Here is a 19,757-nt window from a genome sequence, read left to right as displayed (position 1 = left end):
CTGAATGAAGCTTTTTCCAATTAAATCAGTAAGCAAATTATGTCTTTCCCCACCCTGTAATTTTTTTTTTGTTTGTAACACTGCTCTCACAGTATGCCTGAGATAATTCCTTTTCTCTCTTTGATTATCAGTATAAAATTCCTTCCCCAAACCCTCAGACTAGGCTAATCACTCTGTACAACTTGTGTTACCCTTTTCCTCCTTCATAGCACTCATCATTTTAGTTATGACTTGTTCATTTTCTACTTTTCCCGTGGTATTATAAACTCAATGAGAATGTGACCATGGCAGTATCCCCGCAGTACCAAGAACGTTGAATAAAGCCTTAGAAGGCTTGCATTTTAGAGTTGGTTGGTTTCATTAACTTGCCATGTTATTCTGGCACATCATTTAACTTCTCCAGGCTACCTTTATAAATGGAGAGGAGCCGGACTTGCTGACAGTTTTTTAAGCATCACTAATATATGGGGTCCCTTTGAAAGGAAGAAAAAAGTCTTAGAGACCTGCCAAACGCTGTATTCTCACATTCCCCAGAGATCCCATAACTCTAGGTTGAGAAAACTGATGTATGACACCGAGAATGGCCTTGAATTATGAAATGTGGGCTTTATAATGACCTTGAAGGTTGCTGTGGATTTAAAAACACAGTATTTTTAAATTCTACAACCTTCAGAGCCCAAGAATATAAATGTGGATCCGAAGAATCTGTGGACCCCAGTTTGAAGTCTTTTAGATCTAAAGAATACAATATTTATTGTATGTTAAGAAAATAGACATTTATCTTCTGGAGTACTTCTCAGTGAGTCACACTCTACATGTGGGCTCACCAAACTGAGATTTGGGAGTGAATGCATGGAATTCCATAACATCAAAGCATCAGAAAAAATTCTTTCTTTTAGAGACTGAGTCTCAGCTTGGCAACAGGATGAGAAGCAATCAAGCTTAATTCAACCTATGTGGCAATAAAAGATTGGTAGAAAGCATTTCTCTGGGCTCAAATGAAATGATCTTTTTGATTATATGGAGAAGTAAGACAACAAATTAAAAACTGAGGAAAGAACAATCAGAAGGCAAATGGCCAACCACCCCATGAAAAAATGGCAAATGAACAGACATTTCTCCCAAAGAATTACTGATATGTACAAGCACATGAGAAGATGCTCAGCTTCATTAGTTATGAGGGAAATGCAAATGAAAACCATAATGAGATACCACTTCACACCTAGTGGGATGACTACAATAAGAAATATGGAAAATAAGTGTTGGGGAGGATGTGGAAGTTGAAACCCTCATACATTGCTGATGGTAAAGTAAAATAGTGCAGTAACTGTGGAACAGAGTTTGGCAGTTTCTCAAAGAGTTAAAGAGAAGTACCACTCAAGCCAGCAATTCTACTCCTAACTATGTATCCAAAAGAAGTGAAAACAGAGACTCAAACACACACTTGAACACTTAGATGTTCACAGCAGCATTATTCAAGTCAAACCATGGAAACAACCCATACTCACCAACAGACAAATGGATAAACAACCAGTGTTAAATGCTTACAACAGAATATTATTTGCTTACAACAGAATATTATAAAAAGGAATGCTACAATATGGATGAACTCTGAAAGCAGTGTGCTGAATGAAAAATGGCACACATCAAAAGCCAACATTGTATGATCCCATTTATACGAAATAACTGGGATTGGCAAATTCAGGGAGACTGAACATAGAACAGAGGTGACCACAGGCTTTTTGGGGTGGGGAGAGATTGTTTAATGGGGCACAGAGTTTCTGTTTGGGTGATAAGAAAGTTTTGGACATTGATAGGGCTGATGATTGAACAGCACTGTGAATATAACTGATCTCACAGAACTGTGTACTTCAAAATGTTCGAAATGGCAAATTTTAAACACAAATATTTTACCACAATAAAATAATGAGAGAACAGGGGCAGCTTGTTATTCTAATTTGTTAACCTGTTAATGATTTAATAGAGATATAAAATACGTAATACTGTTTTAACAGGAAAACGTGTACAATCAAGAAGTAGCAGAAGTAAGTATATAGCTAGTCACCTAGGCTACCTGCTTATTTTGGAATTACAGAGGTCCCTATAACTGGTTTAAACCCTATCAAGCAGGACAAACTTTAATTCTATGGTTAAAGTTAATTATTAACCACCCTTAGTGATGACTGTTAAAGACCTCAAGGATAACTGAAAAACAGGTGAATTACAAATGTAAATATTCTAATTTCCTATTATACTTTTTATCCCCTAGTATGGTGATAACAAGTGATTAAAGGACTATCAGAATCTAGAAGAGAAAAGTTAGACACCTGCACGGTAGGTTCTCAGAACAGGGTTTAAGACTACTGATTGCAATTTTTACCCAACAGTACACATTTTACAGAGGAAAACAGAGGTCTGCAAGTGCCATTTCAATACTAACAAATTATTTTTTTTGTTCAGTTTGTCCAATCACCTTGAATGATTCTGGCAGAAGCCAGTGCTGTTCTTAATTGGTGGGATTTTAACCTCTTTTGTGACATGAATCTGTATGTTTCAAAGGTCGTTCATATGGAATAATTGTCACTCTTACTACCTCTGCAACTCTGGGTCAAAGGCCTCTCTCAACAGTGCCAAAGAAGCCTTCACACCAGCAGTCACCTTATACTCTCTGCTGTGGCCTCCATTCATTGGATCCAAGCTCCTCACTGTCTTTTAAAAAATGTGCCAACTGAGTTAAAAGAGTCAGTCTTTAGTTTTTCTCAAGTTGCTTGGAATTAAAATCCTGTGTGAAGACAGGTGACATCAATAAATATTGTATTCTTCAGTATTCTTTTTACTGGATTTCTTACTGAATGTCCAGAGGCCAGGCTCTCAAATTATATAAATATAAATAAAATGTTTGTTTCCTGACTGGAGGCCTCAGCTGTCAAGATTGCATGCAGACTGCTGATTTATAGGTGGTGCAAACCCAGTAAGTAGAAGATGGTAGCAGAAGTTGTGACACGGACAATGGCCCGGCAAACAGAACAGCTAAAATAAAATCAACAGCAGTCCAAAGAGGAAGAAGAAACTAGGTTAGAACTTCCAGCTTCCTTCTCTTTTATTGCTTGATTCCTTGTACTCTATTTCTCCTGTTTTAAGTGACAAGATAACTTCTTTCCCATAATGCATGGGCAGAGCATAGGTGTAGGGTTAGCACAGTGTGTTGGTCACTCTTAAAATAGTACAGTAAGCTTGCATACTTTGAAAAAATACACAAATATGTAAAACTGCATAAATTTTTCAGGGAGAAATAAAAAAAAATCTATCACTCTCTTCCTTCACATTCATATTTTCACAGAATGGCTGATTGCATAAGCTGTGCTACTATTTTGATTCAAAACCCAGGATAACTACCAATTCTGCTGAAACTTCATTTACATACTTGGTTGGTTGTCTTGCTCAGTGTTTTACCCTCCCAGTATTGTAGTTTCTCTCCAACAATCATACAGTCATTTGCTAGGTCTGCATTTTCATATACCCCAAGTAAACAAATACCTCTCTAGCTCAGGGAAACAGAAGACCCAAAACAACCTGCAAGCTTGAAGCTGAGTAATAAAAGAGAGACCAAAGGCATGTTCAGATTGCCAGATGGCAGTGAATGCCAACTGTGGCTCGAATTCCCAAACAGAAAGATGAGAACAATCAGTGACCCCTCCCACCCTCCAAAATAGTGCTATGTAAGACTGATAGCACTCTGGAAAGTCCTTGTATTTGGGAAAATAGTCCTGCAGTCAATTTTCTCATTTAAGGAGATTAACTAGAGATGTCTCCTGATTTTGTTAAAATTGTAACTTTTCCGCTGTACTCAGCATTAAAGTCACAAATTGGCTTGTTGTTTCAGTGGTCTGGAAAGAGTATATTTTGTATCACTGGGCTGCTGTAAATTAAATTAATTTCCTCTAGTTCTTAGTTCATGCTGATAGACTACTTCTAACTAAAAATGAAATAAACTATGTTGTCATACTGCAGAGTTTTGACAAGTCTATCTACCATATTTGGGGGTGAGGAGGATGTAGCTAGAACCAATAAGGAAGAAAATGGTATTATTGTGACATTTTATAACCTCCAGCCAGCCCAGAACAACTGAAATCATGAGTTTAAGATGGGAAGTGTTACTAAATTTGGGGTGACTTCATGTAGCTTTTTTTTCTTACACCGGCATCACTAAATTTGCTCAGAAATAGAATTATGGTTTTTTCTTAAATCACTCTTCTTCCACAATATGAAACACAATTCCTTTTTATAAAGGAAATATTCTTGGTAATGTTTAAATTAACAAAAGATGGAAAACAAAGATACTAATTAATTTTTAAGTTACTACAAAAGATATTTTTGAAAAATCCTAAGATGCCAATTTAATGTTGTTAATTCACTAAATTTAGTTTCCTTTTACAAAAAAGTCAACATAGCAACCAAATGAGAAAACAATTAAAAGGAAACAAAAACAAGGCAGCGCATGAAAAGCTGTCTTAACACAACTCTCAAGTCTCTGATTGTTATGGGAGACTAAGAGATCAAAGAAAGAAAAATGGATGGGAAGAGAAGCCTTTTTATTGGTGACATTTTATTTTCTAATCCAACTTTCACTCACTTAATAAGCATTGAGTAGTTGCTATCTAGCAGGCATTGTGTTCTGAGAACTCACTGGAGAAGACAGTACTTGCCTTTGAGGGTTTATGGTAGTAACACATTCAGACATTTTAATAAATTTTAATAAGGGAAGGCAAGTGATACATCCAGAAATTTTGACTTGTGGACTTAAAGTTTAAACATTTCCCTTGTATCTCTAATTTCAGTCATCCCTGCAAATGCCTCTGATACATCATGCAATATGATTGCGGTGTCTATGAGCAGATTAAGGATATTCAGTTTCACAATGCTCAAAAAGTATTGGGTCCTTAAGCATCAATTTGTCTAACTTGACCTAATTTCTCCAACATACCAGAAAACCAAGGTTGGAAGAGGGACAGTGACTTGATTAAGTGACTTAGCTGCTATGTTTTTATTTTTATAAATTCTTGCAAGTAAGATATAACTTTATGGTATTGACATAATTACTGCTTTCATGAATCTATCTGCTGTCGTCCTCATCTGCCCTCCCCCCATCTCCAGGGGGGGCAGGTGTCAACATCTACCTTGACATCTTTTCTTCCACTCTTTCTCATAGGGCCTGTCTCATCCTAACGTGTATTCTGGGACCTCACCCCTATAGTCTCACTCTCCCCTGCTTCACTTGACTCAACTGCTCCAGTAGAACTGCCCTATTTGCTGCCAACATTCTCATTGGTTAACATCATGCTTTCCATCCATTTACCATCAGTTAGCTTCTAAGTTCCTTGTTCCTACTACTGTACCTAAGCAGCGTCTCCTTGCAGCTACTGATGGCTTTTTTTTTTTTTTCATTCTTCTTGACCTTTCATTGTCATTTTATATTCAGTAAAAGAAAACATGAGCTTGGGAGTCAAAGATCTCAGTTTAAATGCAGCTTCCACCTCAGACTAGCGGTGTGACCTTAGGCAAGTTATGTAAACATGCCCATCTTTATTCACCTATAAAATAGGGATGATCACAATTTCTCCTTTACAGGGGTATCATGAGGACGAAAGAAGACTATGCTTGTAGTTATTAACAGATATGATGTTGGGCACAACATAGGTACTAACTGGATTTCCTTTCCTCTTCTTAAACTTTCCTCATTTGGCATCAATAGTATGAAATTTTCCAATTGCTCATCTTCGTCTTTTATGCACTATCTCTGTTGTTTCCTAAGACCTCAGCTTTCAATACATTCCTCACTCTATGCTGATAATACCTAAATCAACACACCTAGTTTAAACCTCTCCAACAAGGTTCACCCCTGTATCTTCATATCTTCTCTTTCTCTCTCTCTCTCTCTCTCTCTCTCTCTCTCTCTCTCTCTCTCTCTCCCCCCTCTACTCAGATATTTTCTACCCTCACTTCAAACTCACCAACTCCAAAATCAAACTCAGCTTTCTTTCTCTCCCTGAAAAAGTCTCTTCCATATTTCTTTTTTATCTCCATCTCTCTATACATCAGGTAAAAATTCATTTTGACTCTTCTTTTTTCTTTTATTCTCTTTACTTTTTCTGCAGTCACCAAACCTTATAAGCTATCAAATGATCTCTTTCATTGGCCCCTTCCAGACAGAGCTTTTGTCATACCCTTCCTAGTCCTGAACGCTTCCAGTTCCCCAGTGACTCCCACACTGAGTCCAAGTCCACTCTACTGTGGTCTTTGGTCCTGCCACACTCAGCTTCTGTTCTCTGCTCCCAGGTGAACTGCTGCTGAGGGTAGAGCACAGAATGCCCACTGGTGCCTTATGATGCTTATGTCTATAATTTCCAACTTCCTCCTTCTCGTGTATCCATGTCCTTTAAGGTTTGGTTCGGTTCTGCCTCTGCATGCACATTTTCTTCTATGAACTTTTACTGTGTGTTTTCCCCATAATCACATATTACCCAGTCCTGTTATTGAATTCTTTCATGTGGTACAGTAGGTATTGTCTTTACGGGGAGACTGTGAGTTAACAACTGTGTCAGAATTGTATTTTTGACTAGCTCAGTATAGGGCATATAAAAGTAGTTAAATAAATACTTGTTTTATAAATAACACAAAAAAATAGGAACCCAAAAAATCTCAATGTAAATAACAATGCTAGCCATTTACCTGACTGAGAAGCCCTGCTTCACATTTTATATAAAGTTGGAAGTATGAATGGAGTATTCCTCATCCACAAATAATATAGGTAAAAAGGACATGACAAGATCCCTGTCTGCTTTTATGGGTTCATTTTCAACATTTGCAGGAAAAAACAAAACCCATGCAAAGGTGAAATCTATAAAATTGTAAATGCATACCATACCATAGAAAATCTGAACTTAAATATCAACAGAAATAAAAAGGTTGGAAGATAAATTTATAGCAGCAGCAATCACAAGTTTATATAAAGAATGGTGGTTTTCAACCCCCAGCAGCACAAAAGAGCAAAAGTACAAAAAAAAAAAAAAAAAAAAACTTACTCTTCTTAGGCTACTTGCTACTGCTATTACTTTTATTCCAAAGTCTGATTGCCAAAAATAGTCATTCCATATGTTGAGAACACCTGTTAGTGACATTTTCTGTAACTTTCAACTATTACTTAGGGTGAAAGTGAACATTCTCACCAGCTTGCAGTCACCACTGATCCCAGGTCAGTAGACCTTGAAAGGATATTGACTTGTAGGAATAGAGTTTACTTTGTCAAACACGGGAGCATTACATTTTTAAAAGTGTGATTGCTTCCCATGAGCACTTTTTCCTGTGAATACAGGGTAGGATGTAAGCCTCTTACATCTTACCCTTTTCATGTTAGTACATGAAATAAAAAGTTTAAAACTAACTAGTACAATGGAATCTAATCAAGCATATTAAAGACACACTGAATATTTCCAGAGAGTCCTTTGAACACATGTCATATCACTCAGGTAAGCAGGTAAGTGAATTATGTATTTCCCTATGTGTGGCAATATATTATTGTGGGGTCTGAGACTAAAATAACTAAATGTGGAAATACCTAGTTATTTTCAACAAGTGGCTCTGGGGTCCGTTAGGGTCCCAGCATGTAGAGTACCCAGTTATGTTCCTATAAATCTTTAAATAGCTGAAAACACATAGTCACTCCTAAGGGCTGCTAATGAATAGCAGTAGGTTGAGAAGGCAAAAAGCCACATTCATCTCTGCTTTAAATTGTAATAAGAAAGTAGAGACTAAGGAATACAGATGTACATTTTTCTAAAGCAGTAAGTTGGTAGACATAGGTAGATAGATAAATTAGCAAGTAAATATTCAAGACACATCACTAACAAGACATCCTTTAAAAAATGTTAATACATGCTGGAAACAACCAAGTCTGACAGCAGAATGCAACCCCTGTGTGCTCAGCACAAGGGAGTGGATTCCACGCTGCCCCAGCCTCTACAGGATGACTTAGACCAGTGAGAGCAGCACAGATGAGGGTAGACTGGGGATACACAGTATGAGTGGGATTGAATAAGTTACTACATCTCTGTCCATTTTGACTTCTTCATTTGGGAAAGAAAAACTAAAGGCAACGATAAAGTAACCTGAAGCTACATAATGCTGGACAAATTTTCTAAGTCCTTTCTATGTTTGATCTTACCTGATCCTCACAATAAACACCTCCCAGTTAACAGGTAAGGAAGTTGAGGTCCAGAGCTGTGGAGAGGTGGCCAGTTAACCGAAAGGGGGAATAAGAGGTGACTTCAACCTAGGTGTTTAGATTCCTGGGGCAGCAACCTCCTCTGAAATCACATGTGAGGGTTCTTCTAAATGATAACTGGAGGTCAGTGTCAATAGAAAGTGGACTATTAACATCTCTAGCGTAATAGGAAAAACTGTGTGATTATTATACCTTCTGAGTAATAAACCATGTATTTTTAGTGAAATGAATAAAATGAAATGTGCAGTTCATTTGTCATGCTAGATTTCCCTGAATATTCATATTAGACTGCTAAAAACAAATTCGGTCTTGTCGATTATATTTATACTTCAGTGGTTACTTCTGTACACAAAAGTGCTCTCAATTTTACCACACTCTCTGGAAGAAGTTCAACAACACATTGTTAATATTCTACTCCTACAAAATCATTTTAAAGCTCCATGGGAATTTAGATTTGCACAAGTTATTAGGATGTGACCTTTCCCTTAGATTTCTTATTTTAGGATTGACTTAACATGGTATTTCCCCAGTGGGAGCTGTTGTACTTCCTTCGCAGATAAGAAAAATAGCAATCACAAATTATAGTGAGTAAACTTAGGGAAACATATATTTCTATGATGCAGAAGAAACTGAAGTCATGAGAGGAGATCACCCTATGTTTGCCTGGGTTTGAGAGGAAAGCCATGTGGCTTGCTAACAAAAGAAAACAAAAGTCATGCCATTATGGTATTTCCCTGCAATTTATACCTAATTGTTTCTTGTCCCAGCTACAAGTCTTATGACTTTTAAAGATTATTAAAGATGTTTACGTCACCAAATTTCCTATGTCCTGTCTACTGGGAGTATAAAAGGTTAAAAATACCAAACTTTCAATAATTTAAATGATTTCAGATCACAGGATCTGGACTGAAGAACAAGGAGTTCATGAGCGTTAAAAAAAAAAAAAAAAACCCCAACAACAAACAAATCTAGAATAACATAAAAGAGATCACAGTTGCTTCATTTTATGTTCCGTGGACTAACAGTGGCTGCAAATTACTGAGCTCTTATGAAGACACTGTGGTGGAATTTATACCCATTATTTCTGACGTGTGAATCAAGAATGTAAGACGAGGGCTGCTGAGTTTATTATTATTACTGGCATTTTTCAAATTGAGGTAACACTGGTTTGTAACATGGTGTAAGTTCCATGTGTACAGCATTATACTACAACATGTGTATGTAACATCGTATGAGCACCACAAAAGTCTAGTTTCCATTTTTTAAAGCAAGCAAAATTTCAGAAGCAGTATATTTGTGTGTGTTAGTAATTTGTTGGTTAAAATGAAGTACAGGGAGGAATGAAAATACAAAAGGCAGAAACAGTGGTCCAATAAGTTGAATTTTTCCCAAATAAAAAAGGAAGAAATTTTCCTAGTGTCTAATATAGTACCTACTACAGCTCTCTGCACAAAAAGGCCCATTTCAATACTTTCATATGGTTGGTAGGTAATGAAAATATTAAAATAAGATTTCATGAAAAAAAATTTAAACCCTCATGAGACTGAAAGTACAGGACATAATGGAAAGTTAAGAAATTATCAAAATTAATCTTTGCATCTATTCTTATCAGACATAAAGTAGGTTTAATTAAAATTACCACTTGAAAATACTGCTTTAAGCAAGAATCTCAAATAATCAAGCCCCTCAGCCTATTATGCATTCTGTAGTTTAACAAACTGTTAATTCATAGTCTCTATCTCACAGAAGCTTTTCTTTCAGACTTAAGTTTTAGGAATTAACCCTCTACATTTTATAGCAATGCTCCCCTTCCCCTTTTTAAATAAAAATAGCACCCCTTGTGATTGACCTATGAATTTTTCCAAAAAATACTGAATAGTTGAGACACAGCTAGGTTTTAGAACATTATTTTTTTAGTGGAAAGAGATTTTAGTAGTCATTTACCACAGTCCTTTAATTGTATAGACACTGAGGGTTAGGGATAGCGATGTATTTACTTATTCACACATAGAAATATGTATTTTACATCAAGAACTGGAAGGCAACTAGAAATAAAAATTGTTTAAATAAAGATAAGATTACAGGCAATGTTTTTCCTTAAAATGACCCCTATTGTTGATTTACAATTGAAAAATGCAATATACCGCATTGTAGCTAAAAGCTATAAACTGTATTTCATGTCATTAATTGTAACACTAAACCCAAATGAAAGTTTAGAATAAACAGGAAAGACAATCACTCATAGTCTTTTTTTAAAATTCCCTGTAATACATTTTAGCTATGAAATTTCCTCACTTAAAATTCCTCTCAATATTTTTATTGTAAGCTTATTCTTGTCAAATACTCAAACCACAAACTTTAAATATTTGATTTAAATAATTCTTTTTAAAACTCTGTGTCCATCTCTCTGGAAGTACTACTTTGCTAAACCTGCATTTTCAAAAGCACTCATTCCTTTCTGATAACTAGCAACATGTGGACTTTGAGGCCACAAGAAAGGGGTGCACAGTCTTTACACTTCATTTAAATACAGCACAACCTCAGAAAATAATCTGCCACTTCCTTGACGTTAAGTAGTTTTTCTAACAACAACAGCAAACCCCCATGCTGTTCTGGTAGTTGACGACTGGTGAAACGCCTCTATTCTTCACTCTGACACATACAAAGTCACAGCTAAATGATAAGTGATTTGAATGAACGGAAGTCATGTAAACGTGTTTTGGAAGTATGTTTATTTTGTTCATTTTGTTATTAACATATCCTCACAGCAATGTGAAATGTCACAAAAACGAATTATGTCAGAGTAATGAAGTTGCTCAAACCCCTTAACCTAGAACTCCTGGCAAATTAACTGAAAAAAGCAGTATTTTAAAAAGTGAAATATGTGCATGAACACTCACTGCATGTGATATTATAAGAATAAACAGTGGTTATATGATAATAACAAACTAGAAACATTCTAAAAACTACTTAGTAAATTATGTAATCGCTAAGTTATCACTAAGATGGGCTCTGTGGCTACTATGGCAGATCCAGACGCCAGGCAGACACAAAGAAAAATGTCTGTGACCTCACAAAGAAAAAAGCAATGACATTAAATATGCTAAGTAACCCCAATGTTAGTATGTAAAAAAATGCATACCCATTAACAAAAACTGGAAGAAACGATGCAGAAGTAAGGAAAGTGGTTTATGTGTGATTAAGGATGGTCTTTTTACTTTAAAAAATACTTCCAGAACTTTTCAGTAACAAAGAAATGAGTCTATTAAAAAATATTAATGTAAAAAGAAACAAATGTAATGGCCAGAATTCAAAGGAAAAAGTGATTTGTCCTAGTTCCTCATCTTGTTTCTAAACGCACCACCTACCCACCTTAAGGTTTTAAAGGCAAACATTATCTACACTCCGATCCTGAAGCCTGGAGTTCCTACACAGCAGGATAGCCAGCCAGCGAGTTATTGACAGAAGGCAGGACTGAACTTTGCATGTGAGCACATACAGAAAATGATAAAGATCGTCGTGTCCTATTAGTAATTTACAGAATTGTGATTTGCTCCACCCAGTGCACCTATAATTGAATTCCTCAGCCATAAAATCATTGGGACCAAACAAGTTCAGATATCTTTTATCTAAACCTTTTTTCTTCCTTACCATCAGTTAACATATTTCTTATGGGGCTTTTCTTCTTTTTATAGATTCATTTGCCTTAGTTATAAATTAACCCCAGAAGCAACTCTCCCAACCACCCAGCTCCACTGCTCCCTGGTCACCAGGTTTCTTTCTGCTTGCACAATTTATGACATGGGGGTCACTCAAACCGAAGTTGGTAAATGATGTCCAGGGAATCATCTCTGGATTGGAAAAAAAAAATTCCTAAGGATAAATGCCTCCAAGCAGAGATTCCCCTCATAGCTGGACACCCTGGCAAAAAAGTAGAATGTAACTGCTGAAGACTTCTGCTATTTCATTTTTTACTTTTCCTTTATTTACTCACTATTTTAACTAAAGTAATGCTGCATTATTTACTTTTTAAAATTTGGGCAAAATATACATAGTATGGAGTTTTACCATTTTAACCATTTTTAATTGTATGATTCATTGACATGAAGCACATACCTGCTCCTGACTTCCTCTTGCAAGGGTTTGGTTGTTTTTTTTATTTTAACTGGCTGTAGGTTTTTCTAAACTTAAAACCTGATTTTTCTGTGCCCTGGTGGCGCAGCAGTTGAGTGCTGGGCTGCAGGGCTGCACACAGCCTCTGCAGCACTGGTTCGATCCCCGGCCACCAGCGAGGCTCCTACATGGCGCAGCAGACCTCTCCTGCCTCGCCTGCTGCTCCCCTCAGCAGTGTATTTCGTCAGTCTGCCTGTTCTGTTCCCCGCTCTGTCTCTGGTGAATCCTCTCACACACACCCCCAACACACACTTCTGGCCTGTACCCCAGTTCTTGTATGCATAAATAAATAAATCTTTAAAAAAATTTAAAAAAACATCCAGTGAAAATCTAATGAGGATGTTTTCTATTTGGTGACTCCAATGTGACCTTTAAAGAAGCTTTAATTCTGAAATAACTTGAGGAATATGGAAAAGCCACACAGATAGCAGGGAAAGTTCCCATGTGCCCTTCGCCTGACCTGCCTGCTGTAGTATCACAGCCTCAGTTCCACTGAAACTAATAGTGACTTTACACAGTTCTGTAAATGATGTTCTGTGCATCCCATTAATGCCCTATTTTTGGTTCCAGAATCCAATCCAGAATCCTACACTGTATTTAGTTGCCTAACTGCCTCCAAGTCTGTAGTATTTCCAATCTTTTTAATTCTTACAGCTAAAGCTAGATTGCAGTAGAGTTGATATATACATTCATTTCTCTGATACCTTGAAGAATGATGGCAGGTATTTTGCAGACTGTATTTCCATGTAGGTTTGTCTAAAGTTTTCACGTGATTTAACTGAAGTTATGGATTTGGGGGAAGAATACCAAAGACCTTCTGTGCTCTTTCCAGGACATCTTATCAGAGGGTATGTGAGCTCCATATGGCTTTTAAGTATGGATATTAACCTTGATCACTTGGTTAAGGTGGAATCTCCCAGACTTCTCCACTGGAAAGCTACAATCTCTCTCTGAAGTTTAATAAATATTTGGGGGAGATACTTTGAGGTTGTGTACATATTCTACTTTTCCTACCACTTTTACCCACTAGCATTAGTATTCATCAGTGAGCCTGGGATGCAGCAATTATAACTGTGATTCTCTGGTGGCGATTTTCTATTACCCTCATTCCTTTTATATTTACCAATTTAAATTCTATTGTAAGGAAAAGTTCTCCTCCTTCTGTTTACTTATTCAAATATTCAGTCATTTATACCAGTATGGAATCATGTACATATATTTGGAGGGTTGTAATCCAATACTACAGTTATTTTGGTACTCAAATTATTCCAGTTTTAGCCATTGGGAGCTAGAATAATTTGAGTAATAGCATAAACATCTATAGTACTGGATTATAACTTCCCCATAAACGATTATACCTGAGCATTGGCTGTTGGAGCGACTTTCCCCTTTGGGACAAGGGATCATCGTTGCCTGTCCTCCAAGAAGCCAGGCAAGGTATTTTAATTCCTATTTCAATTTAATTATAATAGGAATATAAATTATCTTTATTTTATTTTATTTATTATCATAGGAATATAAAATAATGCATTTGAGACTTATTTCTAAGAATCTGAGTTATTTTTCAACTTCTAGGTCACTTTGCTATCTTTGTTTTGTCTTACACAAAACAACTGACTGGTAACAACAAAGTAGAAGGTATCCTGATAGTCAAAATAAAAGCCCCTTAAGCAATTTTGCAATGAAATACTATAAAGATTCTTCATGTTCATTAAAAAAAAGAAAAAGATACTTTAAAACACAAATTTGGAACAGTAAATTCGGAGTTTACATACCGTTAAAGGGTGGCTCTCGTTTGAGAAAAAGGCTTTCTTGAATATCTGTGGCTTAGAGTTGACTTCTTTCAAATCTGGAAAATTAAAAACAAAAATTTTAATATTTACACATATTCAAACTTCTTAGAAACCTAGGCTGCCAAAATGTACAACCACAAATAAATGTATTTTCTCTGTTGGATTTTATTCTGAATATTTGCCTCCCCTGAGCTTATAATGCTTTGCATTCCCTGTAAATTGCACAGGGCTAGGAGATCTTCCACTGATCACAAGTCCTTTATCGCCTCTGTCTCACACACCTCCATTATTGTGTAGACTTCAGAAAGCCAGATCTCAAAAGGATGAATCATCTTAAAAGACAGATGTTTGACAAAAATGTATAGATAGCAAAATACTCATTAAAATATAGCCTTATTCTAGATGGCACCTGGCTGTGAAGCTCAGGTAAAGGTAAAGTTGTGCGTCCACCGTTTTGGGAAGGTGGATGGAGCACAGTCCAAGTGCAGCAGATTTTTAAAAGGAGGACCCATGGAGCAGATTAGCTAAGTAAACGTGTCTATTGTCTTAGGATTCATATCCTTGGCTCTTACAAAGGGCTGAGGTATCCTAGAATAGCTGTGCTACATTCCATAAAGACAAAACAGCACCCAGTGCCAAAAGCCTTATCATCGGCGCCTTAATGGTCCCAATAACATTCAGATACAACATTCTGCACAGTCTAATCTACAAAAAATACTCAAATTTTTACTTTTTAAATTCTGCACCTTTTGGTTTGGAATTTGCAGAATCTATTCTGTCATCCTATGCATAGTATAGAATCAGCAGATCATGAGTATAAAATACTTTTCCATTTTGGTGTTCTGAAAAAAATATGAACTATGGTCAATGTATTTTGTATGATTGTTTTATATTTGCTTGGAAATTATTTTCAATATCAATGACAAAGTAACAATTTTGTTTTCAGAATGGGAGATAGTCTCCTACAGAAAGAGCTAAATTTGTCAGTGTTTTGGGTCTGTATGTTTTATTTTCTGACTGACCATGGACCTATCTCATAGCAATTTACATAAATGCCAAGCTGTTAGTCAAAACAAATGGTATGGCCACACCAAAACTGTTCATGCAGAACATTCGAGAAACAGCTTTACAAAGATTACCACTTTAGCTTATGAGCTTTAGAGTCAAATAAAAGGACTGAAATATGTAAAACAAAAGGAAAGAATATTAATAAAAGATAAATTTGAACAAAACTTTATCTGAAAAATTAAAGAAGGCTGAGCTCAGGTTCAGATTGAGTAATACTGGCTTAACTGGGCACTTATCCCATCTCCTCTTTGAAATATGTATGAATTTGTTAAGGAGTAGTTGGGAAATAAAAATTCTGGAAACTGCTAACTATTCCTCACTTGTCACCCTAAGTCTTGGATCACACAGAAAACTAGGCATCTCCTGTGATTTTTCAAAGGCAACACAATTCTATAACCTTTCCCAAAACCCTGCCTCACCACTAAGACCAGTTATCTCTTTTCTGTATTCATTCAACATTTCTTTGCACCATAGAAGATATAGTTTCCAAACATAAAGTAGAGCAGGAACAAGATCTATCCTGGGAATAATATATTTCAAGGGCTATAGTTCTACCACATTCTCCATCTGGCCAGTAAAACACAAAATGTTGATATTCATTGGATTATAAATCCTTCTACTCATCCCTCAAGTCAGAGAATGGGGCTATGAAGAGAGCAGACCAGCCCCTCAGCAGAACCCACATTAAATAGGAGCTGTTCATATCTACTCACCCAACTTTTTTCTATTGGAGAGAGGGTTTTTATAAGGATCAGGCCAAAAGGGAATTAACTTAGACTACTTTGTCTGAAATAGTATCAATGGTAAATGTTGATATAAATAATTAGAAATGGAAATTATTGAAAACTTATTAAAGAATTACTTTCCCATAAAGTTCTGAGTCTAGATGCTTTTTAAATGAATTTTTGCCACATGAACTATTTCTGTGTAGAAATTTTTCAAAAGTAGTATCATATTAGTATTAAAATCTAATAAATAGAGAGAAAAATGCCAGTTCCACTATTAATATTGATTTTAATACATAAAATGCTAAGGAGAACAGTTCTATATCAAAAGAATAAACCATCATAATCAAACCGGATAAATCCAAACCTAAAATACACTAACATACAGCAAAACAGGACTGCTGTGATATAGGATTGAGTGATAAGAGGACAAATTTTAAAAGAAAAACAGATGACTAGCTCAAAAAATGCAAAAAACAAAAACCTCAATAAAATTCAGCATCTATTTTTGCCAGTATTTCTTCTGAAAACTAAGAAGCTTTAGTAACAAGAATATTTATTTCAAATTTACAGCCAGTATCATCTTAGTTATGAAATACTAAAGCAGCATTTCCCAAAAGCTATTCCTTAAGATTTTTCAACAAAAAAGGTTCTACCATAAAACGAATTTGTTTTGCTCTTTCTTGAGATTAATAAAGTACATTAGCATTGCATGTACTCTACAATTTTAAAAACTGTAATTTTAAATTATAATTTAAAAAATTTATCCACCAAAATTTTTTTTTAATTAGCAACAATCATACCCTTAATCATTTAACTCAATAGTTCTGTAATTTAAACATTTGTTTATTCACTTTCATTATCTCATTCTTTAAGCCACTTCACTGTAGTTTCTGTCATCCACCTTTCTACTGAAACTCAAGCAAAAGTGACAAGTTTTCTCCTTGCTAAAAATCCATTAGACTTTGCTTAATTTATATTCTTTCTCTAATGGTGTGCTAATAAATGTTTAACAGCTTGCTCTCCTTGCAAGCAAAAATATCTAACTTACAGTGTTGGCCAATTTCTGTGGTGTAAACACTCCCACTAAAACTGACTTCAAGCTGCCAGTGTGATGTCACTGGGTGCAGAGGTGGGAAGGGCTGATACAGGGGCCTACAACATTTACAGTTAGGTTTACCCCACTATCCAAAAGAGAGTTCCTATGAAACCCTTCATAAGCCAAAATGATGTAAAATGAAGAAGCAGTTTCCAGTAATTTATAGGGAAAAAACTTTGAACTTTCCCAGACCCAAAAACCAACCAACCAAATGATACCAAACAACATTCAAACCCTAAAATACACTAACATACAGCAAAGCAATATTGCTGTGATAAATATATAGCTTGCACAGAGTAGTTCCTGGGGAAGGAGTCTGGTAGAGCCACTCTTGCCTCCTGGAGTGCCACTGCATCTCGACAGACAGCTGCAAAACAAACACTAAATGCTGTTTTCACTTTTCACCTTCTGTTGTAAAAGCCAAAATCCTCTTTGAATTCCATTTCATCAGTGACATTTTTGAAAAGTAAAGTGGAATAATGGGAACTTTCAAAAAACAGCAAATACTGATACCCTATATTTCCACCACATAGGTACAATCAACACCTCAACACTGCAAAATAATTTGGATGAGAGGTGGCTGGTGTGTTTATTACCTTTGTTTCTAACAACACTTGCTTAATTGCAAGAATATATGGTTTAAATTTTAATAATGACTCTACAACTTGCTCACAAAAATCCGGAAAAGTTCGCCATCAGCTTTCACAAGCTGTTCTGAGCTGGCTCCAAGACCTACTGTCTGCCCTTGCGATATTTGATTTTTTTGTCCATTCTCAACTGTTGAGACCATCTCCTCCCATAGCTACCCAGAGACCAGAGTCCCCTAATTCTTATCCTGCCACATCATGGCTATTTGAGTCATTTTCCCTGGTTCCTCTTCAGTCTGAGCTTTTCTGCTTTATCTGTTCTGAAAGTTCCTTCTAGGCCTCACTCTTAGCCCTACACACTCTCTTGCTTATACTTCCCAAATTTCTCTCTAACCACAGCTCTTCTCTCAAGAGTTCTAAAGCGGTCTTTTTTTTGAACCCCCCTACCTGTGGTCATTCCTAAATGTTGTAGGTACCTCAAACTCAGTATCACTCAAACTGACTTTCTTCTCCCCCTCAAGAATAAATGTACAGTTCAACACACAATTGCACTATTCTTTATTTCCTGCAAGAGTCAAAGGAATTCCACTCTACTCAGGTTTTTCAAAATAAAGGAGATTCAATTCATGACCACAAGTGACCTTTCTCATGGCATCTCCCTTCCCTTAAATCTTTTTCATACACTATACTCTCCAGAATGTCTTCTTTGCCAAAGCCCCCCCGCCCCGCAAAACAGTTCTCTTTCCCCTGCCCAGTGAATTCATAATCTCTCCTTCCCTGTACCTTATTATGTATATTAACATAAATCTCTTCTCCAGTCCTTCTGATTTTCCAATACTCCATAGAAATCTAGGAACTGATCCAGTAAGATCAATTTTTCTAAGGCCTTTACTATCAAATGAAAATTCTCTTCACTGGATTGGAAGAAAATAAAAGTATATGAACTAATGACTAATGACTAATCTTTATCCCACCAAACTATATAAATACATGGGTCTGCCATCTTGACCCTTCCCCAAAGGGCTGACTGGCTCCATTAAAGGCAAACCTCAAGATGGGCTCATTACATCCTGCCTTTGATTTCTATATTGAAAATTTCGCACAAAATTTTCTATTAGATTGGCCTTTATATCCTTGATGACAAAATAAAATGACTTCTATTTGGATTTAGAGGAATTTAAGAAAGAGCTAAAAATGGAAATAAAGAATCTCCAAACAGTGGTTGGTTTCAAGTGGTGGAAAATATCTTAAAGATTTGGTGATACAATTTACCTTGTCATAAGTAACAAGAAGAGGTACTTTCAAGTTGCTTGCTACTTACCAGACACATAAACTTCTTTGCAGTGAACCAGAGCAACTAAAAGTTTAGATATAATCCGTGGTTATACTTGAATACAGTTACATTTGTGTAGCTCTGACTGTTAAGTGTGGAATTGTGGTAGTGGTGGAGCTGGTGGTGGGGTGTAGACATCTCATTCTCTAGCAAGTTAAATACTGAAAAATCAGGCTCTTGCTAAAAAGTGCAAGTCAGGGTGACGGGGTTCAGGTTTCATGGATTCATATCCTAGCTTTAGCACCTGGCAGGTTATTTTTTACCCTCAGTACTCTCAGTGCTTAATTCTTCATCTGCAAGACAGAGATAACAGTGTATACCTTATATCACTGGAAGATTAAAATGAGATAATGTATATTATTTGCTAAAAATAGTGTGACACAGAATAAGTGCCCCATAAATATTAACTATGACTATCAATAGCAAGATTACTTTTTTGGTGCTTGAGATAATTAAGGAACAGTCCTTCAGAAGGATGGTTAAATGACTTTTTGGCTAAGAATTTAAACTTGATGATGTAGATTAAAGGGTAGGCGAATGGAAAGAAAGCATTCTCTAAACAGGAACTCATATAGTGACATTTATAAATCAATTACAAACTAAGTTATCCTAATGAGTAATATTAATTCCAGAGAGACATAACAGCTATTTAGGATCAGGGAGCAAAATGAGACAGGAGATTTGAAAAAAAACAAAAA

General features: G+C 36.1%; 1 protein-coding gene across 7 annotated transcripts in view; it reads right to left on the bottom strand.

Moving 5' to 3' along the window:
• Nucleotides 1-19,757, bottom strand: part of PPARG (peroxisome proliferator activated receptor gamma) — a 121,267-nt gene that overhangs the window by 85,454 nt on the left and 16,056 nt on the right. For 6 of the 7 annotated variants that reach the window (XM_037523045.2, XM_037523088.2, XM_037523099.2 and 3 more), the window contains one exon: nucleotides 14,230-14,303. The gene's annotated coding sequence lies outside the window, so the exon portion shown is untranslated. Of the gene's footprint in view, nucleotides 1-14,229; nucleotides 14,304-14,528; nucleotides 14,861-19,757 lie in introns of those variants that run through there. The other variant, XM_037523067.2, reaches the window with a different exon arrangement.

The sequence above is a fragment of the Talpa occidentalis genome, unplaced genomic scaffold (assembly GCF_014898055.3).
Source record: "Talpa occidentalis isolate TD23 unplaced genomic scaffold, MPIMG_talOcc4v2.1 talOcc4.10, whole genome shotgun sequence".
NCBI lineage: Eukaryota > Metazoa > Chordata > Mammalia > Eulipotyphla > Talpidae > Talpa > Talpa occidentalis.
This window is presented reverse-complemented; position numbering and strand designations above follow the sequence as displayed.